Source organism: Amphibalanus amphitrite, unplaced genomic scaffold (assembly GCF_019059575.1).
Source record: "Amphibalanus amphitrite isolate SeventyFive unplaced genomic scaffold, NRLGWU_Aamphi_draft 000060F_arrow, whole genome shotgun sequence".
NCBI lineage: Eukaryota > Metazoa > Arthropoda > Thecostraca > Balanomorpha > Balanidae > Amphibalanus > Amphibalanus amphitrite.
The window spans coordinates 787,036-812,595 of record NW_024881556.1 but is presented as its reverse complement, the minus strand read 5'-3'; the positions used below and the strand labels follow the sequence as shown (position 1 = coordinate 812,595).

The 25,560-nt window shown below is 53.3% G+C and overlaps 1 protein-coding gene across 1 annotated transcript in view; it reads right to left on the bottom strand.

Annotated features, from left to right (window-relative positions):
- LOC122378472 (homeobox protein OTX2-like) overlaps positions 1-25,560 on the bottom strand; it is a 90,850-nt gene that overhangs the window by 60,397 nt on the left and 4,893 nt on the right. The window lies entirely within an intron of this gene.

The following is a 25,560-nucleotide window of genomic DNA, read 5'->3' as shown; positions in this document are numbered from 1 at the left end:
TTTACCATTTCCCTCTATTTATCGCGCCAAGGGCAACGAGAAACACCGAACAAGCACGTGGTGTCTTTCATGTTCAATTTGCGGGAGTAGACGCGGTACAAAGGTCACATTTTGTTTGAGCACCATCGTTTGTTATTAATTTTTTGTTTCATGGTGCTGATGCTGATGTACCTATTCCATGACTCTTTAAGGGAACTTTGGGCCAATTTGTCAACATACAGAATGTTAAAAAAGTCACGGTTTTGAACATCACCCATTTCCTAACTACATGACCTACATCAATCAAATTTTTCCAGATTTAGTGGCAATATTGACATTTTATGTGGCAGAATTACAAGCTCCTAGAATCTGCCCCGGGGCGCAGGTTACGGGTGGTTGGGGAAGCGAAGGATTCCATTGAACACATGCCGTACGTCGTAGCCTATTTAGCTAATGGTGGCTTATTTGTCCATCTCCAAGTAAATAATCAATCATATTAAATTATCACAACAGACTGGTTATTATTCAGTACCATAAAACAAATAAGCGGTACGTACCTAAGAGGATTTTCGAGCATTTGTAACTTAACTCTGATGTTACAGTTGTAATAACCATATAGTTGCTGGCTTTACCGTACAATGGCGGAAAGGTTAAGCGTCCCAAGTCTAACGTTCTGATTTTTGTCCATGTGAGATAACTGTGTTAGCGTTCTATGCGCAGCTGTCCGCCCCGGGTCAGCTGCAGCAGATCACTGGTGGCGTGTGCACCCGTCCTTTATAGTGGACAGCGCATGGCGCACCGTTACCACCAGTCCAGGCTTGTCCAGCATGGGTCATCCGTTTCGTGTTTCTGCCAGAACAAAGGGGCCGGTGCCTGTGCCGGTTCGTGTCGGCTCGGTGCAGCGGGCTGCGGGCGCCGACCGTGTGTATGTGAGCGCGGCGACCACATGCCAACATCGTGTCGTGATCGGGTCGACAAATGGCCCGGGTCCCGCCGCGCCGGCCGCGCCGAGCTGTGGCCCTGCCCATTGCCCACTGGCCATCGGGGGACGGCCGGGCCCCTGCGGCAGCGTCTCCCGCCGCCGGCGCTAGGTGGCAGCACCGCGCGCGGGCGCTCGTCGGCGGACCGAGCCGCCCGGCCCAGGCTGATGACCGCGGCGGCGGGCGGCGGCGGCGGCGGCGGCGGACCCGCCGAGCGCTCGTTTGTCCCGTGTAGCCAGTTGTGTTGCTCGCTCGGTGTTGGCACAGCCTGCGTGTCACAGCCGGTCACAAACGGCACAGAGCGCCTGTCCAAAAACGTCCGGACATCTAATGAGATGTCGCTGTCTGGCCCGACACGGCCAGCGGTCACGCGCCATTTGTTAACACGGTGCGCAGCCAGCGGTACAAATAGCGACAGCGAAAAACGGCGCCAGAGCCGCGGCGGCCGGACGGCTACACGCCACTCGGGCAGCGGCCGGCCGCGCCGAGCGTCTGCCGCGAGCCGCCCGACCCGGGCTGACCGGGCCGCGGCACACCGTCTGACCTGGGCTGACCGGGTCCCGGCAGGACCGCCTGACCTGGGCTGACCGGGCCGCGGCACACCGTCTGCCTACCGTCTGACCCGGGCTGACCGGGTCCCGGCAGGACCGCCTGACCCGGGCTGACCGGGTCCCGGCAGGACCGCCTGCCTACCGCCTGACCCGGGCTGCCGGACCGGGCCTCGGCACACCGCCTGACCTGGGCTGACCGGGTCCCGGCAGGACCGCCTGACCTGGGCTGACCGGGCCGCGGCACACCGCCCGACCCGGGCTGACCCGGGCTGACCGGGTCCCGGCAGGACCGCCTGCCTACCGCCTGACCCGGGCTGACCGGGTCCCGGCACACCGTGTGACCTGGTCTGACCGGGTCCCTGTCTGCCGTGTGACCGGCTAGCTCAGCCCACGCCCCACGCTGCTAACCATGTTGCAGCTAAGCAGTACTTGGTACCCGATGATCGTTTGTCAAACAAGGCTAAAATGCGGTGTCCGGGCCACTGGGACCGAAGTACCCTGGCGCGCTGTCAACTTCCGGCTCGAGGGAGTGCAGCTCAGCTGCGTGCACACTCACAAGGTACTTACTAAACGTGGCCCACCAGTCGACAGAAAACCGAATTGCGCGGGCTAGACTCCAGGGTGAGCTGTATAGGCGAATAGACCCATCCGGTAAATCCAGAGACAGCCAGCCATCTCCGACGGTCGTCAGTCGTGCAGCGTACCTGCCTGAAGTCCTGACTCGGCGGGCGATGCCCTGCAGCCGCGGCCACCTGCTCGACACTTGTTACGGTCCGCTCGCTAATTTAGCTGTAATCACGGCGCGCCCACTGACACGCTCCGGAAGCAGACACTGCAGCAGGTCGTCTGTAAAAATAGCCGCCGGCGCCGGCACATCGGCCGCGCGGCTGCGATCGGGGGCGTGATAGTGGCGGCCGGCTCACTCAGCGCAGCGGCTGTCGTGACGGCGGCGGCTCAGAGGCCGACACCGGCTCAGAGTGACACCACACCGGCTCAGAGGGACACCACACCGGCTCAGAGGGACGCCACACCGGCTCAGAGGGACACCACAGGGCCGACACCGGCTCAGAGGGACACCACACCGGCTCAGAGGGGCACCGCACCGGCTCAGAGGGACGCCACACCGGCTCAGAGGGACGCCACACCGGATCAGAGGGAACTCCAAACCAGCTCAGAGGGACGCCACACCGGCTCAGAGGCCGACAACGGCTCAGAGGGACGCCACGCAGCCGATATCGGCTCAGGGGAACACCAAACCAGCTCAAACGAGACGCCACACCGGCTCAGAGAAACACAAGCTGCACACTGAAAACTTTTTTACCATTTCCTGAAGGGTAAACCCGCCATAGCATGGTAGCTTGACACACAGACGTTTTTTACCACCTTCCAGATGGTAAATTTTACTCTTTCATGAAGAGTAAACTCGCCAGGGAGGGGTAACATGACACACAGACGTTTTTTTACCATCTTCTGAATGGTAAACTCTTTTGATTTACTCTTGTCTAGAGTGTAACATTTTTTGGGTTACACTCTTTGAAAGGGTAAATCTTTAACGGAACCCTTTTTTAGGGAGTAACGCATCATCTACTCTGTGCTTTACCCTCCTACAGAGAGTATATTCTTATGGCCTACCCTTTGTCACATGGTAATGTTTACTCTTTCCTTTAGTGTAAACCCCCCAGAGGATGGTAACAGACCCACAGACGCTTCCTTCAGAAGCTTCACGAAGCTTCTGTTAACCGGAGCTCACCAACTAAAAAAAAAATGTTTCAAGAGCAACAATGTAGGTATATTTGGCTTCCGTACAAACAATACGAGGGGCACACCAACCATGAACATTGTGAGACTCTTCACTTATTCATACAAATTTATAGAAAGCGTTCAGCAATGCACAAGCGGTAAATAAACACCACGATACAACATGAATGCAATTTGAATATGAATACAAGACATTCAGCGCCCTCATATTGGATTAGGCAGAGCGCACAATATTTGAAGTGAGCGACGGCGTTCCTGGGTGGTCACCCGTCTGCGTGAGATAATGAGACTGGATCACTACAGTGCAAGGCTTTTTCAAAGTCACCAACAAAATGCATAAACTTGTAGCATCACAACAAAATTAATGTACGTACTCACAACACTAGGCCACGTGGCCGTGCACGGTGTCCTGTTAACCAGGTCAAATTAGCACCACTCAACGGCACGCAATGCTCTAGCACATCGGTACTTACAATAAAATGTCCACAGAGGCTCTATAGGCGATGAACAACACACAAGCACAATCACCAACGGCCACGCCGCGCGGCACCGACACTGCTCACATCCGCTCTCGGAGACCAACGGCCGAAAACTGACAGATGCGCGCGGCCTTCAAACCGCAAACGGCCGATCTCGTTTCTGATTGGCTGATTGTTTTCATTTCAAATATCATCTTCACGAGGGTAAACAAGATCCACGCGTGAAACGACTATCTGTACCCGAGTCACGATACCCAGGAGGAAAGAGTTTTCGTGATGTTCTGGATCGCGAGAGTAATATTGATATTTACATGGTAATAATACTCTTCGCTGGCGAATAAGTTCATATTAACCACGTACCGTTACTATGCACATAATGGTAGCAGCGAGTTACCCTTTCAATATACTATTATCTTACGGGTTTGATGAAAATGAACTCTCCAGGAGGTAGTAAAAAAGTTTTGAGTGCAGCTCCTGCTCAAACGAGACACCACATCGGCTCACTTGGGACGCCACATCGTCTGAGATTTACACTACACCTGTTCAATTGAGACACCGCGCTGCTCAAAAGAGATGCCGCGCGGGTCAGAGGGTCAGTTTGACTGGAACCTCACCGCGGCACCGGGACACTGTCTGTTTGGGCACCGCATTAGGTGTGCTGCGTGCTTAGATGTGACGTACGATTTCGCACCTGAAACCCAAGCGTCCAGCTGTTATACGGAGCGGATTAGCGCAGCAGACAATGCAGATTGAGATCGCGTCCGTAAGCGGCCGGTCGGCCCGGCCCGGCGCGCCCAGAGCCGGCCGCTCGGGTCGACAGAGCCCGGTGAGCACACGGTAGCAGGCTGACAAGGTGTCGCGGAGGGCCGAGTCGCGCGGAAGCCGATAGCGCACTGTGACTGGCCGGCGCCGGCTCATGTAACAACAGTGACCTCAGCCAGGAAAGTGGAGCGCGAACGGTGCAGTAACGCTCAGCCGGCAGCTGTTCGGGGGCGACGAGCAAAAATACGCAGCGGTATGGCAACGACCGCCCATCAGACACTCCTGGCCACATGGTCCGGTCGGCTAGCACCCCACTTCGGAAACGATACTTACACGTACAGTCTGTCTTAAAAGTACCGCGCAAAGTGGCGGTGGATCCATCAAGCCTGACCGAGAAAGGGCCTGTTTTAATTTAAAAGTCACCGACCAATTGACCTAGGGAATGGATAAGGATGTCAGTTGCTTCAGTGACCCAAATTTAGCAGACCCTTGCTCAGTCAGGCTCGATGGATCCACCGTCACTTTGCGCGGTACTTTTAAGACAGACTGTACACCTACATACAGGTCTCTCATTCTGTTTAAAGAGCCAAAAGGCCATTTATATTCGACGAACAGTGTCATTAGGTTTTTCACAACCAAAAGAAATCGAAATATCACTCCACAATCTACATCCTATTATTCGAGCCAAGATTCTGGCGTGATTGTCCAGTCGACGTCACGCCACTCATGTCGGTTCCTGGGCTCCTTTCCACATTTTATGAACAGGGCCTGTTGCCGGCACCAACATCGGGGGGGGGGGCGTCTCCGGGCCGCGCGGCCGTCCAGGGCCGGGTACTTCTGCGGGCCGGCCGACCTGGGTACCTCCTCGGCCGTCCGATCAGGGTACTTCCGCGGGCCGGGTACCTCAGCAGTAGTGCGACCGGGGTCCTTCGGTAGGCCGGGTACCTCGGCGCGGCGGTGCGACCGGGGTCCCTCGGCGGTCCGACCGGGGTCCCTCGGCGGTCCGACCGAGTACCGCGCCTATATCGGCCGCCGCATCGCCAGTCCTGGGGTGCGCAGATACAGCGACTGGAGAGACAGACAGCGGACGGCGTGGGCTTTCCAGAGCCAGGCGGCGAGCACGGTACATAGAATACTAGGTAACACCGGTTTGTCCGCTCAACACAGGGCCAATGGTCACCACTTTCTTCAGCTGACGTCTGTGACCTTGAGCTGACCTAGGATGATAAACAGCTGACAATTTAGGCCATTTGGAGCTCACTTGACAGCTGAAGAGCGTGATTTAAAATATAAATATTTGTCAGGCACTGACAAAAGATATTATTCACCAGTCATTTTTTAAGCACATTCTGTCATAAATTAGTTGACTCCCTCTGGTCTTCCACACGGCAGAAAATGCAAGTGCAAATTCTGCCGTCTTGAAGTGAGCCAAACGCTTATGATACACATGATCGTTTCTCTCAAATCACAACGGAAACTGCGAGAAAACAAGAGAGAGTCGGACTCTACAAATGAATGAATTTGTAAGAAAAATAGCTGTATTTTTTCCTGTGGAAATGTTGACTTTGAAAACATTGGCCATCAACTTTAAAATTGCCCCCAAATATGAAAATGTGTGAATTGACAAAACAGGCAATCTTGCTGTTTTTGCCCAAGTTTGTTCATGATTGAGAGAGATTCGATGCGAAAATGCACTGATATACTTTTGAAAGCGAGGTCTCGATCAGTGTATTAATTTTGATTTTTAACTTAACGCTAGTCCCAATTTTCCCTCCAAGAAAATATATTTGTCAATTTTTCAATAATCATATTATGCGTCATTGCTTTAAAAATAAAGAGAGTCGGACCGTAATTCTTTCAAAATGACTGATCGTGCTCAATATCTATCGGAATATATCAACAGATTGGCCAGACTCATTGGCTAAATATGTTTAAATTGCATTTTTCTTACTTTCTGCAGAATTTCCTGCAAAATTTTACTGTAGTTTAAGCTGCGTTTTCTGCAGATTGTGTTCACAGACCAATGGGAGACAAGTATTTCTTCATCAACAGGTTTATTCGCCATCAATTGGTCTAGCTGGTGTTTTTCGTATGCGCAGCTTATGTCACAGCTGCGTAAGAACACGTTCGCTTTAAATCATGATGGGTATTTCTTTTCGGAATATCAAAGGTCAATGTTGATGTGTTTCATAAGATTTGTGGTGGCGGGATTATCGTCATTAACTAATTACTTGATATCAGATTTTAATGGGGAGTGGTGTGATTCCCGCACGACTGTTGACTTTCATTGTAATTGCCTGAGCTGGTTCCTGGGCCGCCTCAGATAGCAGGATGGTGTGTCAAGTATCAACTTGACAGGAAGGTGGGTACCCAGACACTGAAATTTCTGTGTAATTTGCGCCAAAAATTAGGTATACCTATTTGTGCAAAATTTAAACCCTTTTTATATAAAGCACATGTGCACATCTACCGATCAAGGCTATGGTGTTTGCCGCCATGCGTCGAATTCGGCGCATGCAAAGTTACCTACCTACGCCTGACATGCGCAGAAATTTTCGGCGCAATCCCGCCACTATGCCGGACATATTAGGCATAACGTGTATTATTTCCAGTCTGGTACAAAACAAAAATCAAACCTTACCTAACCCCATGTTGCATGTTCATATGAACTGTAGATCAGATATTTTTTTTTGAAAAAAAAAAATGCCCATCTTTCATCCTTTCAGCATACCTACAACCTACTAAACAGCCTTGGTATCAACCTAGCATTCATACTTTATCTGCACATACATATTGATATATGTGGTATGTTTTGTCCAGTAGGTTACCTATATGTAGTAGGTCAGCCGTCAGGTGCCTACATGCTATCATTTGTCATGCTTTGATTTCAGATGGTGTCTTGTGGGCTTTATAGTGGGCTTTGTGGCCCTCGTGCAAGGGTTAAGTGTTGATGCACATAATGCAATGTGTTTTTTCCATGGGCATAGGAATTAGGAACCTCACGTAAAGTTTGGGGGGGGGCAGAGAACTTCAATGTCACTTTGTGGGAACCGTAATACCCCTATGAACAAATTCTTTGCAGTTTCGTGCTCATCTCACCTTGCCGAACCATTTCTTGCTCTTAGTTTTGAATTTAAATGAAAAATAAATATTTTACTTTAAAAATTAGCATAGCTGAAAAGTGGGGGCATGCCCCCCCCCCTCCGCTCCTACGCCTATGGTTTTTCTTAATGGTACAAATCATCCACATTCATATGTGAAGGGTAGGTAGCTCTGCCGTATAAAGGCAAAACCCATTATGTTCGGGTGACCTTTGACCTGAGGTAATGGCCTCTGACCCGACATAAGGGTTTTTGCCTTTGCACGGCAGAGCTACCTACAGAACCAATTACCAAATCAATGCCTCAATTGCTCATTGTTTTCTTACAATAAGTCCCTCCTCTGCCACTCGCACTTAAGTATCTACTGTCACAATGCAGTGTGCGTCATGATTTCTCAACTCTATGCTTACAATATATTTCCATTTGTCAATCACATATTGCTTTTTTACAGGCTTTCCGGTTATGACTGAGGCCGGCATCTCACCTGTCCTGGCTACGCCAAATCACTGCGGATGCCGGATGCCGAGGACCGGAGAGCAAACCGCTTTGAGGCGTGAGCTCTGTGGCGTGGCTCGAGTGACGGCTACGGCGCCGTCGACCTGGTTGAATAGCTGGGGCCTGGACGAGGGTGCCCTTAGTACGGTGGCCAATCGGTTACGTCCGAGGGGCGCTCGAACACGCTGCCGTCGCGTGGCTGCCGGCGGCCGCCCCCTCGCACGTGAATCTTCTGGAGCGAGGACTGCGAGAGGCGGCCGCATCATCACCTGTGTCCGCGCTCAACACCGTGCCACGCACTAATGGCGGAAGCCCGACTTTCTCCGATGGAGGAGAGAAGCTGGACGCTGGCTGCCAGGCTGCTGGGGAGGGCGCTGGCTCTGCCATCAGGGGACCCCCTGCGCGCGACCGCCAAGGCCTCGGCACCGGCGCGCCTGTCTTCGGTCCGAGGCTGGAGATTGCGAGGCCGCCAGGCCTGGGCGAGAGCGAGAATCCCACCGTGTCAACAGAAGGCTGGCGTCACTTTCCGGTTGGACGTGTGCCCGATCCGGGCTGGGGCCACGGCGGCGGAAAGGGAAAGCGTGGCTACGCTGCACCTCGCGTTCCTGCCCCTGTGTGCTGTCCGGCTTTGGACGGACGGATCTGCGGAGGGCGGAGTCTTCAGGTGCTGGGCGGGAGCCGTGCTGGTCTGGCTGTATTTGTATTTGTATTTGTATTTGTATTTACATTTAAGAGCGATCCACATACAAAGTGCGTGGCGATTACTGCTCAGAATCCGTATCCGCGGCTGCTGATCTAATCATTCAAAACATTTGCACATTCACTCACGTCAAAACAAGGACAAGGCTGGACGAAGAGGCCGAGGAACTGCGGGCCCCGGCCGGAGAGCTGTGCTTTAGCTACCGCGCGGAGATGGTGGCGCTGGTGACCGGTCCGGAGACGCTACTCGGAAGAGACAGAGACCAGGACCTGCGTTCTGTACCTATCTGCTAACTGTGCGGTGGTGCTGGTGTAGTGCAGCATTTTTGGATGGATAGCTACATTTCACGATTAAATAGCTGTTACGTTTCAGTGCAGGTGGCGTGACGAACAATGTGGTAGTTATCTGTTGGCCACTTCTGCGGCCGCTGCTATTTCCTACTCGAAGGCGGGCGCGCTGTTTGGCTGGGCCGCCAGGATGTTCCCATTATGTGTCGACGACAAAGCGAGTGTATTCGTGTTCTTTTAATGCACAGAGGTCTGTTGTTGTATATTTGAAGTTTTATTTTAAGTTGACGATTGCGAAGGGCAGATTCATCTTCTCTCTTTCATTTGTGTTGCCACTTTATCGTTCATGTTTGTTATAAGTGTCCATGCGGCTTGGTTGTCATCTTTATTCCTGATGTATTTTATTTTACGAACATGCTGGTGATCAATGCAATACACTTTTGGTTAATAATGCTGCTTTAGCTCTGATCCTTTGTGGTATGTCTTGACTGTACTACTGCGATAGCGATTTTTCCTCACCAAAATATGCAGGCAACCAATGCAAATGCTGCCAAAAGTTTATCATTACGTGATGTATCTAAAAAACATCGAGTTCCTGAACGTGGTCGTGTACTACGTAACCGGAAACTCAATAGGACGCAGAATTCTGTGAAGCAAAACTACAGAAGTGAGGCTGGCCACGCCAAAATCAAGTGAGATATGTCTAGCCTTTCTTCAGCCGCCAAGGCTTCGATAGACTATCCCCGGGTTCGGTGCCTCTCGAACTACGAAGATTTAACGTCGTCCGGCCAATCCTGGTTAAGGTCAGCGGGGATTTAGCTGTGGTTATGGAACAGGATTGGCCGTCCGAGAGACTCCGAACCTGGGGTATGTTGCAGCACAGCTATGTCGACCGAGTGTCGTCGCAAGCTGCACCACTAGACGAGAACAAATAAAACCGTCCCGTCCTAGGCTGACTAGGCTTAGCTAGGTGGCAGCACAGTCGCGCCGGCAGGGGGCAGTGCCACAACCAGCCGACTGATATTTTCGTGTGACGTCAGAACCGGTGCCTCCCTGGCGGCGAGCTGGGACCAGCGCGGCGCTGCACTGACCCCAAGGCGAGCTGGGACCAGCGCGGCGCTGCACTGACCCCAACAGGCTACCAACGACAGCGGGCGCGCGTCAAATCGGGACATTGTTGGACGTCATTCCGAGCGTTTTATGACATGTTAGTTGTTACTGATAATGAGCCACAAATATGGCTCAATACTGCAGCTCTTAGTTGCCAGTGAATGACTGGCCAGCCGCTGCCCTGTATATGATACGTGAAGACCTGCTTAGAACGGCTGGATACCAGTTTGTAAAATAGCCATTGATTCTATATTTATTGAAATATAAAGTTTTTTATCATTATGCTTTTTGACTGCACCGACGGTTTCATTTGCACTCCATGTAGAATGTCCCTCATCACGCTGGGATCATGTAGGTATAATGTCCCTCATCACGCTGGGATCATGTAGAATTTCCCTCATCACGCTGGGATCATGTATAATTTCCCTTATCACATTAGGATCGTCACTTGTTTATCAGGAATAAGTTGCAATCACTTAGGTCGACTCGCCGCGAGCAATCCCTCAGCTCCAGATCAGGCAGTATGTACCTATACACAGTGAAATGCACAGATCAGGCAGTACCTAACCTATAGACACTGAAATGTACGGATGAGCAGTAACTGACGCCAGGAGTTATCGGTGTAGTAGGCAGCGGGCCTCCCGGGACCGGCAGCAGATAGCCGGTTTGGGAGGCGCGACTGCCGGCGCCCCCGCGGGGGCAGCGTCAGCCATTTTCCCTGTGGCCGACAGGTAACGGCACGGTATATAGAGATCTGGTACACCGGGAGGACTAGGTACACCAGATCCGTGGAGATACACCAGTCGCGCTACCCGTCACCACCTGTAACAAACATTGGCCCGCCGTAAAAATGGACATTCCGTCACTGCCTGCACCGACTGATTCGGGACTCGTCGTGCAAATGCATAGCTGCCGCAGAATCCATGCACGATGCTACGCCATATGGCGCCTTTCTTTTCCTTTCCTTTTGTACTGAATCGACAGGCGGTGGCATCCTGCCTTTTTCTAAACGTCTCCAATTTGTCTATAACAATATATTAAACACATTTCTGAACGGATGTCTCTCCACACCTTGCATATTTCCTGAAGCCTGGCGTTGCAGGAGCTTATCTTAAGAGCTACATCGATATACGACCTCACGTATACCAAGCACATTACGTGAGTTCATTAACCCATTTACGCCCTTCGTTGCGTTTTCGCAACACAAGCAAGCGTCGACGTGATCAAATCTTGAGAAGTGTGTAATGGCGTCTCACCGATGAGACAAGTTTCAGCGCGTTTAGCATGGTTGTGCGCATGATGCTACGCAGTTACAAGTCTGTGCGGCCGGTAACTTACCGTCCAGAGCTCCCAGAGGGAAGTCGAAGGTCCCGTCAGTGATGACGTCACGAAAACCAAAACAAGTAGATTAAGTGATTAATCATATCGTAATGAATAATGTGTGAACATATTCTGCAGAGTCCCTACAATAGCTAGAATATGCATTTTATTAACAAATTATGCTGCAAATAGGGTTTGTGACTATTTTCAAATATGACTACAGTCGTGTTGCGGTAACGCAACGTTGGGCACATCGGAAAGACAGGGGTGTTGCGAAAACGCAACGAGGGGCAAATTGGCAGTGCAGCGGAAGTATAGGAACATCAAATAGACTTCACTTGTGGTACGCTGTGGGTTCTTTCCTTCTCTGCCCAATCTTCCTCCCTCTCTTCCACGCTTCCCCAACTCTCTCTCTCCTTCCCTCCCTCTCTCCCTCCCTCCCCCTCTCTCTCTCTCTCTCTCTCGTTTTGTAGTCGTGAGGGACGTGTAGGTATGTAAAGTGCAAGGTGCATTTGCACGTGAATGTTGCGACACGTTTCACATTAACTCACTTAAACAGCTATCAAACACTCATTTCTTTTTCTCTCGCAGATTATCGGGCTGTTCACTAACTGCAATGGGTTTTCGAGCATCTGAAAATCGCATGGTAGGAAAAGGACCTGCATCAAACGGTCGGCGATGCTAACGGAGCTGAGAGATAGCGAGGTACTTTGAAAATTGGATCTATTATGTACTAAATAATGGGGACGTAGTCTGGTATCAGACGACAGATAGGCATTGTCATTCTCTGGATACAATCCGCTGACCCTTACGTTAGAAAAGATAACTCCCAGAGTCGGCAAATGTGGGATAGGCCCCCTCGGGGGGGGGGGGGGCAACAGACCCCTTCGGCAGGGGTGATGAGGGCGTCTGGGAAAATAATAGTTTATTTTTAGAATTCATGGTTTGCACGGATTGATAAGGTGGTTGATGTGAAGCATTGTTTGTTTGTTTACTGAGGGTAGGCCTGTCTAATCAGACCATTTTAGAGCTAGAAGCATTATTGGAATTAGGGAAAACATTGGTCTGAGCGGACATGGTGAATCGTCGAGGCTGAGCCCATCCATCCAGGCCACCCATGAACCAGCCCCACCCCCCTTCCCAAGCACTTACTGCATCCGGCTACAGACCTGTGCTCCTATGGGAGCTGCTCGAATGCGATATAGTTGCCCGTCCAGCTCGAAAGAGGGGTTGAGGCATGGAGGAGAAGGATTCTACTATCCTGAAGATGGAAAGGACGGATTAACGGAACACTTGGAAAGTGTGAACTGCGTCGAATCACTGGTCTGCCCTGGCATTGTCTCGAGAGAGAGGTTACAAGTGAAGGTCGCTGAGAGTGGGACAATGACAATTTTGTATTAGGTGTAAAAGTGATAAAATGGGTCCTGGGAGACACTTTCAGCCGAGTTGTTATGACGCGCTACGCCTTACGCGGGTAATTTGTGAAAGCCGGATAGGTTCATTTTTTGCTAAGAGTAGGCATGACTACCCTGCATTTGAATTTAACTTTACTCCTAGGAAGGTGGTTAACAATGGTATTGCGGATAGGCGCTTAGGCGAGGCACAGGTTCACTCCCAATCCTCGGTTAAATTATTTTCTGTTTGGGGTTCTCATATGAGAGGGTAATGGGCTAATGGCTCTGTCTAGCTTCCAAAAAGAAAGCACCGCCCAGGGTACGTGCCAACCACTAGGTACTTTAAATGGACAATTGTTGTTGATAATGACCGTTTGTTGCCATCTACCCGTTCGCGAACCCTTAAGTTATGCTCCCTCATTCAGGCTCTTAGGTGGGTAATAAAGCATGAGGGATGTGGGTTCCGCATTCTCCAGCAATATTTGTCAACAGTTGGTGAATTATATGTTAAAACAAACTAGCATATACGGCGGTTTAGTGTACTTTATGTCCATCTGATGTGCCCGTCGTTGCGTTTTCGCAACGCTGATGGCGCCCGGTGTGCCCTTCGTTGCGATTTCGCAACGCACGTTTTTTACGTTTTTCTCGAAAAACTTTTGCTGCCGGCAAAAATTATTTTCGATTCCATGCAAGGCCCTGGTAGAAGCGTAACATATCTTGATTTCATCGATTTTCATGATGGTCAATATTCCTGGGCATAAATGGGTTAAATTTCTGAGCGGCGAATCATAGCACTGGTAAAAACAGCGCCTCTGTCTTCCCAAGACACGCCATCACTTCCCCTGACCCAGTCAGCGGCGAAAACAACTGATGGAGTCTGGTGACGATCCTCCAGCGACGGCCGGCTCTGCAGGACCCCGAGACCGGTGTAATGACGTCTGCGGCCATACACATGCCACCTTCTGCAGAGCGCCCGTGCATGTCCCGGTGGGCCGGGGTTATAAACGGTGGGCCGGGGTGGGCCGGGGTTATAAACGCTCCGGTTCGTATGGAGATGGACCTCGTCACCAGCTGCACAGCTTCTCGTCACCAGCTGCACAGCTTCTCGTCACCAGCTGCACAGCTTCTCGTCACCAGCTGCACAGCTTCTCGTCACCAGCTGCACACAGCTTCTCGTCACCAGCTGCACACAGCTTCTCGTCACCAGCTGCACAGCTTCTCGTCACCAGCTGCACAGCTTCTCGTCACCAGCTGCACAGCTTCTCGTCACCAGCTGCACAGCTTCTCGTCACCAGCTGCACACAGCTTCTCGTCACCAGCTGCACAGCTTCTCGTCACCAGCTGCACAGCTTCTCGTCACCAGCTGCACAGCTTCTCGTCACCAGCTGCACACAGCTTCTCGTCACCAGCTGCACACAGCTTCTCGTCACCAGCTGCACACAGCTTCTCGTCACCAGCTGCACAGCTTCTCGTCACCAGCTGCACAGCTTCTCGTCACCAGCTGCACAGCTTCTCGTCACCAGCTGCACAGCTTCTCGTCACCAGCTGCACAGCTTCTCGTCACCAGCTGCACACAGCTTCTCGTCACCAGCTGCACACAGCTTCTCGTCACCAGCTGCACAGCTTCTCGTCGCCAGCTGCACAGCTTCTCGTCACCAGCTGCACAGCTTCTCGTCACCAGCTGCACAGCTTCTCGTCACCAGCTGCACAGCTTCTCGTCACCAGCTGCACAGCTTCTCGTCACCAGCTGCACAGCTTCTCGTCACCAGCTGCACAGCTTCTCGTCACCAGCTGCATAGCTTCTCGTCACCAGCTGCACAGCTTCTCGTCACCAGCTGCACAGCTTCTCGTCAACAGCTGCACAGCTTCTCGTCACCAGCTGCACACAGCTTCTCGTCACCAGCTGCACAGCTTCTCGTCACCAGCTGCACAGCTTCTCGTCACCAGCTGCACAGCTGCGGCCAATACAGACGACCGCGCCGCGAGCCCATAGAGCCGCCGCGGCCCGCCCGGGCAGCGCGCGGCCGCGCCGGTGCACTATGGTTGGAAACGGCCTCACGGATGGCCGTGGGCAATTTCGGAATATATGTATATTTGGGGTGTCATTCTGTTGGAAATTGATGAAATGTTTTGAATTGGGCAGAAAAAATTATTTAGTTGCGCATTTAGTCTCCATTATTGTACGTGGAATCGGGAGTTTCTGACAGTGACTTTTTTGGTGCGCCGTCAAAGGTTTAAACAACCGCGCTGGTGATAGCATGTGGAGTACCTCCATGACGTTGTAAAACTGGATTATTATATATCAAAATAATCCTTGTTATGTTGGCTATCGAGTGGAGTGACTCTTTTTCCCATGCGTGTTCAAAATCAGGAACGGCATTGCATTCTGTTTGCAGTGTCACCACAGCAATATTTGCAAAATTGCGTTTATGTTTCATTGGACATACAAAAAGTTCTCCATCGACCTCCATTGAGCTTTTTGGCAGAATAAATCGCTGTTCAATTCTGCGTAAGGGGAACGTAAAAGCAGACTGCGCACTTGTGCGCAAAATCGTCCGTGAAGCGTCATCTCCCGAGGCGTACCTACCCGTCGCTTCGTTAGCACCAGGTCGGCTCGTCAGTCTTGCAATCGCTTATCCTTATAAATGATGGTAAGAAGCAGGGTTGCGGAGTCGTGGTGGCGCCAAATCCGACTCCGACTACGACTCCGACTCCTGACTCGTTGCCATGACTCCGGCCGACTCTGTCTCCGACTCCGGACCCCTGCCAGTGTTTCGGAGTCGCGATGGAGCTGTTCCGATTCGGACCGACTCCGACTTCCACTGCGGGCTCCTGACCGACCCCGACTCCGACTCCGACTCCTGGCTCGTTGCCACGACTCTGGGCGACTCTGACTCCGACTCCGACTCCGACTCCGACTCTGACTTCGACTCCGCACCCCTCGTAAGAAGTAACTGCTCGCCCCTGCACCTGGAGTATGAATATCGTGCAAACGTGTATGGATATCCTGGAGTATGGATATGGATATCCACTGACAGAACAGACATACAGACATGCTGTAAACTCCATTACACTGGCAATACCATGGCAAATCAAATGGCTATCTATGGTTTTTGATCATCGTTCTACAGTTTCCAAAATCTTGAACTGAATGTTGGCAATTTCTCGTGACTACTTCACGACCATGACGCATGCATTTCTGAAATTGATCTTTTTTCAACCAGCCACGTACTCGTATGATAAAATGAATGTCACCATCGTGTTCTACGCCCAAAAGTACCCATAAAACATGTGTCATGCATGGGCTGCGGATAGGTACCAGTTTTAATTTTCGGGGTTATGTGCTTACCTGATTGACCTGACTTTGACCCTGGCCAGTGGCCTATGCTTGACTGACCCCTACATTGATCTGACACTCTTTTAGCACTTATATGAAGGGTTGTGACAGTTGTGACAGTTGTGACAGATTGTTTAGGACCAACTGATGACTGAATTTATTTAGGACCAACTGATGACGATATAATCGAAACGCGAAACGCGAGGCACCGATTGCGAGGTTCTAAAGTCCATGCTACTGAAAGCCCGATTTCAAGTGTTTGACCTGACCTTGACCCGACCTGTGACCTCGAAATTCAGCTTTAAAGTATTCATGTGAATCGTCTCGTCGCGTTCTTCTTTCGTTTGCCGCGCCTCGTGCGTTTCGCTGCGCCTATTTGTTCGCGAGTTATCGGCTGGGGGCGTTGAACGCCCCCCCCCCCCCGGCAAACGGCGGATGGGGAAATACCCCAGCAACTGCCGGGTTAATCTGACGCATGTTTTGTCATTTGATCGTCATTTTATTTCTTACTTTTTTGCCTAATCTAAAAAAAATCATAAATACTCTTTCTCCAAATTTGTGACCCTTTATGACCAATAGTAAGACACTGTGCGTCACTACGTTGATATTTCTCGCCCTAAAGCATAACAACAATATCCATTCAGTAATAGCAGTATTCAAAACATGTTCAAAATGCCTCACGATATCGATAACATAACGAAAGACATAGGCGACTTATGACATACTTGCAATGATGACGTCACACACGCGTGACGTGACGTGACCTCGTCATTTCTGAGTTACTGTATGATGCACGAAAGACACTGGTATACCTATGCAAAGTTTCATCGCAGTCGGTCTACGCATTAACAAGTTATGGGCAAAACATTTTTTCGCGTTGACCCCCGGCCATCCGTGAGGCCGTTTCCAACCATAGTGCGGTGCAGTGACGCGGCCGCGCGCTGGAGTCGGGGGGGGGGGCGCCCCCGTCTCTCCCTGCAGCTGAACACCACCCGCGCACAGGAGTGCCGCCGCTCAGCCCCGGGAGTGCCGCCGCTCAGCCCCGGGAGTGCCGCCGCTCCACCGCACCGCAGCTGTCTCGGCGTCTCGATCGCCGGCTCGGGAGTGGCGCCCGCTCGGGAGTGGCGCCCGCTCGCAGCTCGTTCTTTACGAGCGGCGTCCACCGCCGCGCGGCAGTGGGCCTCCTGACGGCGAGCCACCGCGCTGCGCGACACGCGCCGGCCGAACGGAGCATCCGCGGCAGCACCGCCGCCGCTGCCGCACCTTTAGTCCGTGCTGATGTATTTCGGCGCGGCGGCTGCGGGGTGACGCCGCTCTCTGGTCGGAAGCCGCCGGCCGACGGACACCCCACGGCGCCACCGAGCCCGCGCCGCTCACGCTCCGGGGATGAAACAGGGCTCGACACAGCCAGCTGCACACTCCGACTCGACAAATGACGTCATAAAACCACTGTCCAACATCTGACGTCATGAATAGGTGCAATAGAACGCACGGGATTGCGGCGTCTTGCCATTTCGATAGCTATGTGGCCTTTGACTAGCAATCTTCGCTCACTATATTTATGACCGCATTACATAAAATCGATAGTTCTGATGACTTCAAGTGTTATTTGCTGGCATAGAAGATGTCTCTCCACGCATAGGCTACCTGATAGCTCCCAAATGTCTCAATTTTGTTCCGACATTACCGCGATCTGTCGAATCACCCTTATACCTACATTTGCATACCGTTTGATACGGGCCACCGACGCCCTCAGACGAGACGCGAGACGACTTCCCGGGGCGAGTCACGTGACCCACCAACCGGCGTCCCACCTGAGCAACTGTCTCCCCCGACTTCCCGGGGCGAGTCACGTGACCCACCAACCGGCGTCCCATCTGAGGAACTGTGTCTCCCCCGTACGACAGGGCTCTACCGGGATTCTCCTCTGGCCACTCAATCTCCCCTGATCCCAGCCGGGGAACCGTGTCTCCCCTGACCCAGCGGGACCCGTGTCTCCCCTGATCCCAGCCGGGGAACCGTGTCTCCCCTGACCCCAGCGGGACCGTGTCTCCTCCGACCCTCCGTACTGGCCCTCTGACGGCAGCGTCTGCCGCCCGCGGCCCGCGCTATGAATGGACCCACCGTCGCCTTCATTCGAGATCCGCCCAATAAACGCTGACGGTTAGTGCGCTGTCAGACGGCCGGGAGTGGGGCCGGCCGAGCTCCCGGCAGGGAGTGCAGTGGGAGCAGGCCGAGTTCCCGGCGGTCAACAGTGTGGGCCGGCCGAGCTCCCGACGGTCGGGAGTGCAGTGGGAGCCGGCCGAGCTCCCGGAGAAGGGCAGTGGGTGCCGGCCGAGCTCCCGGCGGCGGGCAGTGGGAGCCTGCTCCCACTCCCGGCGGCCGGGAGTGGGAGCAGACCGAGCTCCCGGCGGGGAGTGCAGTGGGAGCAGGCCGAGCTCCCGGCGGCCGGGGAGTGCAGTGGGAGCCGGCCGAGCTCCCGGCGGCTGAGCTCCCGGCGCATTGACTTTGTCGTCAGAGAGGCCCGTATGTCAGCGGCAGCCGATGTCTGCCTGTGGCGCGGAGGCGGCTGAAGGAGCCGCCCGCCGTGCGGCCCGCCCGCCGCGCCGGCCGTGCACAGGTCAGCCGCGCGGCCCGGCCGCCTCCGCGGGCCCACAGGTCAGCCGTGCGGCCCGGCCGCCCCCGCGGGCACACAGGTCAGCCGCGCGGCCCGGCCGCCTCCGCGGGCCCACAGGTCAGCCGTGCGCATTGACGCAGGAGACGAGTGAAGGCAAAGAACTGCTGCCAAAGGCAATATGGCAGCTGCGAAATGACATGATCAGCTCTATAGACCGTTGGTGTGACATCAATTAATTTGCATGCATTAATTCTCAGCTAGCCGAGCGGTCGGTCGGCCTGAATCCCGCCCGGGCCTTGGTTCGTCAGCAGCCACCGACCGGCGGTGGCGGGTGCAGTTCTACGAGTATGCTGACCCCCCCCCCCCCCCACCCCCTCCACCACCACACACACACACACACACATATTGTGCATGTGCGCGCGGCGCGCCTGTTTTTGGTGCGCCGCCGTCGCCACCGCGCCGCTGCTGCCGCCGACAGACTGACGGCTCGTCACCGGCACGCCGCATAGCTGCGCGGCAAAAACGGCGCACCGCTCGCAGCGTCCCAAACGCGGCGCGGCCGTGGCGCAGCGTCCGGCCGCCGACGGCAGCAGGCGAGGTCAACACGGACCGCCACACAGAGGCGGACGGCAGCGCGAGGTCAACACACAGGCGGACGGCAGCCCGACGGCCGGCGAGGTCAACACGGACCGCCACACAGAGGCGGACGGCAGCGCGAGGTCAACACACAGGCGGACGGCAGCCCGACGGCAGCGCGAGGTCAACACGGACCGCCACACAGGCGGACGGCCCTATAAACCACAGAGGCGGACGGCAGGCCGAGCCGCTCAGCCGCTCATGCAGTGCAGCTCTGCTGGCTGAGAGCGTAAAGATTATGTAGACAAAGTTGCGTGTGCATAGCATTTTGCACTAGGCGGCGGTTTTTCGAAGCCAAGTTTAGCCTCAGCCACAGAGAGTCTACAAAGTCTCACGCATTTACGGTTATTGGAAAGATGGTTCGAGTGCAGGGTGGAGAGGTCACTGATCGGCCCTCGGAGTTCTCGGCGGGCGGCAGGGGCACAAGGATCTCGCCGCGCTCTACGTAGAGCGCGACGGCTGACCCGCCACCCTATCCTTGGCTGTGGCCGGTGGCGCCATATGCTCCAGTGCAATATCACACAGACAGACGGCGCTGACATGGGCAGTGCAGGGCTCAGTCATTTACGGCTTTTGCAAGCAGCCATACGCCATTGTCAAGGCGATGGCCTACATGACGGATGCAACCGTACGTACAATGCAGAAGACATTTTTTTTCGAAATAATATGGGGAACCGTTGTGTGAATGAAGGTCGGCGATGCTGAGCTGTGTTGTCCTATTATCTGCCGGTTGTGAAGCAATGCGGAATTGCACCTTCCCGGAATCAGGCCCAGCGCAATAATTCGCTGCAGCCGCCACAATGCAAATGTCCAAAACATTTTACCGTCCACCGGGAGTTGGACTGAGTACCGGGGCGGGCTGCTGAGTACCGGGGCGGGCTGAGTACCGGGGCGGGCGGAGTACCGGGGCGGGTGAGTACCGGGGCGGACTGAGTACCCCCTCCGGACTGAGTACCCGCTCCGGGCTGAGTACCGGGGCGGGCTGAGTACCGGGGCGGGCTGAGCTGAGTACCGGGAGTTGGGCTGAGTACCGGGGCGGGCTGAGTATACCGGGGCGGGCTGAGTAATTATACCGGGGCGGGCTGAGTATACCGGGGCGGGCTGAGTAGTGAGTACCGGGGCGGACTGAGTACCGGGGCGGGCTGGGTACCGGGGCGGGCTGGGGGCGGGCTGAGTACCGGGGCGGGCTGGGGGCGGGCTGGGTACCGGGGCGGGCTGGGTACCGGGGCGAGCTGGGTACCGGGGCGGGCTGAGTACCGGGGGGCGGGGAGGGCTGAGTACCGGGACGGGCTTAGTACCGGGGCGGGCTGGGTACCGGGGCGGACTGAGTACCGGGGCGGGCTGAGTGAGTACCTACCGGGGCGGGCTGAGTACCGGGGCGGGCTGGGTACCGGGGCGGGCTGAGCTGGGTACCGCCTGGCGGGCTGGGTACCGGGGCGGGCGGAGTACCGGACGGGCGGAGTACCGGGGCGGGCTTAGTACCGGGGCGGGCGGAGTACCGGGGCGGGCTGAGTACCGGGAGCCGACGGGCTGCAGCTGGTCTCCCTGCACCAGCTGCCTGCGCGGCGCCGCTGTGACTGGTCAACTATGGACTCACTGGTGATCGGTACTGACTACTGGTACACCAGCATGGTGCAGGTAATATGGGATGCACAACACACAAGGAGAAATGATGTGACGATGGTGCATGCCGTATATAACTACTATATAATAACACCAAGAAGGCTGTACAGCACCTCTCTACCACTCCACCACTCTAGTCAGGGATATTACAGTCCTAGTTCCGAGCTGAGGTCCTTAAAACGTTTAGAAGATATTGGCGAAACACTGGACTGGGGGAGGGATGCAGATTCTACCCCCGCCCCCTCTCCCAGCGGGTCGCAGTTTAAGAATCGACAAAAGACATGAAGTGCTTTATTGTTCAAATGGAAACATAAGTGCATAAGTAGCTAGCTCATATATGTACATAGGTAGCTTCACAAAGTAATGACAGAAATGGGACTTACATAATGTTCAGCTGGCATGTGGGGTAGGTATCACAGAAGGCATCTGGGGCGGCCGGCCGATTCCCGCTGGCGCTGCCGGAGCGCCGGCCGGTCTCTGCCGGGCAGACAATGCCAACCGCGCGCCGACATCCCCGTCCAGCTGCGCGCGGCCGAAAACAGCGCCAGCCCACCTATGTCAAGCACGCTGCGCGCTCTGATGCTCGACGAATAGTTGCGATACTTTGCATTTGTGCTCTGACTCGGCGGCCTCCCCCGTTTCAGCTGCACTTGTGGCCGTACATATGTATGAGGGCGGGTCAGCAGCCGGACGCGCCCTGCGCGGCGCCTTTATAGGAGGACCGAGGAGCCCCAGCATCAGCCGGGAACGCGCCGCGTAGGACCGGGAGCCCCATCAGCTGCCGGGGGCGCCGGCACCCCCACAGGAGGACCAGTGCTTCCGCAGCGGTGCTGGTCAGGTCGGAGGGATAGCTGGTGGGATAACGGGAAACGGCCTCCCGCCAGAGCAGGCTGCTCATCAGTCGTGGCAAGGACCACCCCGACCCGACCCGACCCAGTCTGGTGACTCGGTCCGGTGACTCGGACCGGTGACTCGGTCCGGTGGTCCGGTCCGGTGGTCCGGTCCGGTGACTCGGTCCGCTGACTCGGTCCGGTGGTCGGGTGGTCCGGTCCGGCGGCCAGCGCCAAGGCCGGACGCGGTGAATGGCGGCCCGACCCTCCGATTGGCATACATAACAGCCGATAACAAACAGAGAAGGCATGCGAGCGGCACGAATGCATTTATGCGAATGAAGCTGCGCTGCAGTAAAAGTGGCCGGCATCGCTGGACCACGCCAGGAATCGGCGTAAAGACATTAGGCGAACGCAAATCATTCAAGGCTGCGGCGATGGCGTGCTGCGCCCAGATTGGCGCCGGACAGTCACTAGCATCTTGCATGCTGGCAACACACTGCCGGCGGCCAGATATTGATTTGGACGCCAGGCATAAAGATTAGGACTGGGTGCAGCGAGGCGGACGGGCGGCAAACAACGTGAGACCCAGCGCGGCCCGTTATTGGCGAGTCAGTCGCGTTTGACCAGACGACTGTCCAGTGTCCACATCCGGCCGGCGGCGGCCCGGAGACCAGCCCGATAATCCCAGCACCGACTGATCGTCGGCGATCGGCTCGGCTCGATGACCAGTTGTAAACAGACAAACGTGCTGGATAACTAACCGCCTATCGAACACCCCGAATAGATACACAAAGACAATGTGGGTAAACCGTAGCCATTTTCACGACGGGTCATTGGTCAACTATGAACTACATTTCGCAACTGTAACTATTTCTTGATCCCTTTGGTTCCTTTGGGACATGATACATTTTACTAGCTGCTTGCTGATAGGGTTCTGAAGTTTCGAATAAAATGTCGTTCACACAGAGAAAAATTTACTCCTCTACGGGTAATTTTACACTTATGGGTACCGGTATCCCGATTTCTCCGGATATTAAAACTCGGACAGAAATAATTATACACCATTTATTTTGGGTCCCCGTACACCTATGGTTCTTTTTACACACATTGTAGCAAATGTATAGGGGAGAGCGGGGCAATGGCGGACGGTGGGTAATGCCGGCCACCCATCTCTAGTGGGTACTTTGTCCATCACTAATCAGCTGATGTTGTTTACATTTCAGTTGAGCGACATTCTAGCACGTGGTGCAAGTTTGTCACGGTAGCTCCATTATTTTCATTTTTATAGCGTTAAATGTGTTTTTCGTATCTGATTTTTAATTTTTGTTGCATCTATTTGCTGACTGTGAAATGTGTTAACGCATTTTCAGAAGTGCTGCTTTGCAATGACCTTCAATTAAGCCTTTCTTAGGCGACTGCTGGATGTGAGGCGTCAGCGACGCAATGCCTTTGACTGCTGCCTGCTTTCTTAAAATAAAGCTGACCTCGGGGGTAATACCGGACACGTGTCCGGAATGACTCCACACGGTTTTGTTTGCGACTTTTGTCGTTAAAGCTCAACGTTTCGGGTTGCTGTGTTTACGGCTGTGTTAGTTTGCTTGCTGTTTACGGTTGTGTTAGTTTGCTGCTCTGTTGGCGCCGCGCTGTTGTGTTGCAGCGAGTGCAATGTTGTGTTGCAGTGCAGTGCACTGTTAACTTTTCAGTAACAGTTGTCGTTTCTTAATCCTCACTTAAATTTCCATCGAAAGAACGGTTTAAGGATGAATACCAGTGACGATATTTCGACTTTTTGTGCTATTGCACTTAGTGGCCGGCATTACCCCTCGCTTTTTTGCACCTCCATTTTTCACCACATTTTCGCGTAGGCTCTGAATCTGTCATCAGTGATCTGAGATACTAAAACTGGGTGTTATCTGAAAGCCTATTCCTTTGGCTATAACCACAGTCAAAATCACCATAAAATAGCTTCAAATAGCTAAGCTATTGAGCAAAATGCTTATGGTGTCGCCATTGCCCCACTCTCCCCTATACCTGATATGGGTTTATAGTACCATTCAGATTCGGGTACCATTACCCGCAAGAGAGGGTACCTCTACCTAACAAACCAGAATCGGTGGTGTAGGGCTACTCTACCAGCATGTTTTTCTACTACTTGTTATTGAAAAACAGGTATCTGTAACATGCATCAACTCGTAAGGGTGTATATGTAAGTACTTAAATGTGGTTTTCTGACTCCTTATTTTTTAAAGGTAGATTTACCTTTTGTGAGTTATTTTAACAGGGGGCGTGGCCTAGGTCGCGCATGCGCAGAAGGGTGTTCCTCTCCACCAATCATCGTTCCGCGTTTTGTATTTGGCGCGCACGCTTTCAGTATGAGCCAGTTTGAACCGCCGTCGCCGGCGTGGTGGGTGTGTGTAGAGGCTGGGAGCCGCACGGCGAGTGCTATTCGCGTTTCACGTGGTTTATTGTGGAAGTGAGCTACGTGACTTTCTTTCCCGGGCGAGTGTGGTGGTGGATCGTGTTGTGCAAGGGCACCAAGCCTTCAAGCCAACAAGAAACAGCACTGGGCTGGGATGTCAAGAAACGCGGTCAAGGAACAGCACTGGGATCCAGAGGCCAGGCCAGATCCTGGCTGACTGCAACGCTGAGTGTCGGCCAGCGTCAGGACAACCTGAACCGGCCGACAAACATGGGGATCGACGACCGAACAAGCTAACTGCCAGGGCCGTCGGATATCGCGCATTGCGCCATAAAAGTGGAGTGTCGTACGCGGTGTTACAGGTACGAATGGGAGTATAGACCTTGCATTACGGGACGGGGCAATGCTCACCGGTCGGTTGACCGCCAGCTGACGACAGCCGTAGGCGGGAAGGGACTGCGTCCACATCGTGCGAAAAATCTGATTATTTGTTTGTCATGACATGTTTCCTAATTAAATCGATGAACTTCATCCGGTTCTGTCCATCTCGTTGGAACCCAATAAACAAGCGAACTCCGTTTTACATATCATTGTTTTGTTCTATTTATAGCAAACTGCGACAAGTGTAGCACAAATAAAGCATGGTGTTAAAGTACCTTATAACTTTCGGATAAGTTTAAGGCTTTAAAGGTAACAATACCAAAGAATCACTGGTACGTATACGTGTGAGCAGGTTATGTGACACAAACAAATTCGGTACGTATACGTGTGAGAAGATCATGTGACACAAATAAATTCGGTATTTTGACGCAAAAAGGTTAGCTACCTGTTTTCTCGGCGTAGGATAACCCGTAAATGTAGTACCGATTTGGTACTCCAAAAATACCCGGATTTTGTGGCTAGTAATACCCTAGAATCACTGGTATTTGTACGTAATAATAGTTCATGCGAAACAATGAAGGGTATTGATACTCGTTTTCTGGAGGTAGGATAACCCGTAAAACTAGTACCGATTTGGTACTCGTGAAAAACCCGGATTTTTTAGGTAAAGATAGCTAAGAATAACTGGTATGTATACAATAAAGCAGGTCATGTGATACAATCAGTTTAGGTAGTCTAACACTGACTGAGTAGATATAAACGTTTTCTCGGCGTTAAAGGACCCGTAAATATAGTACC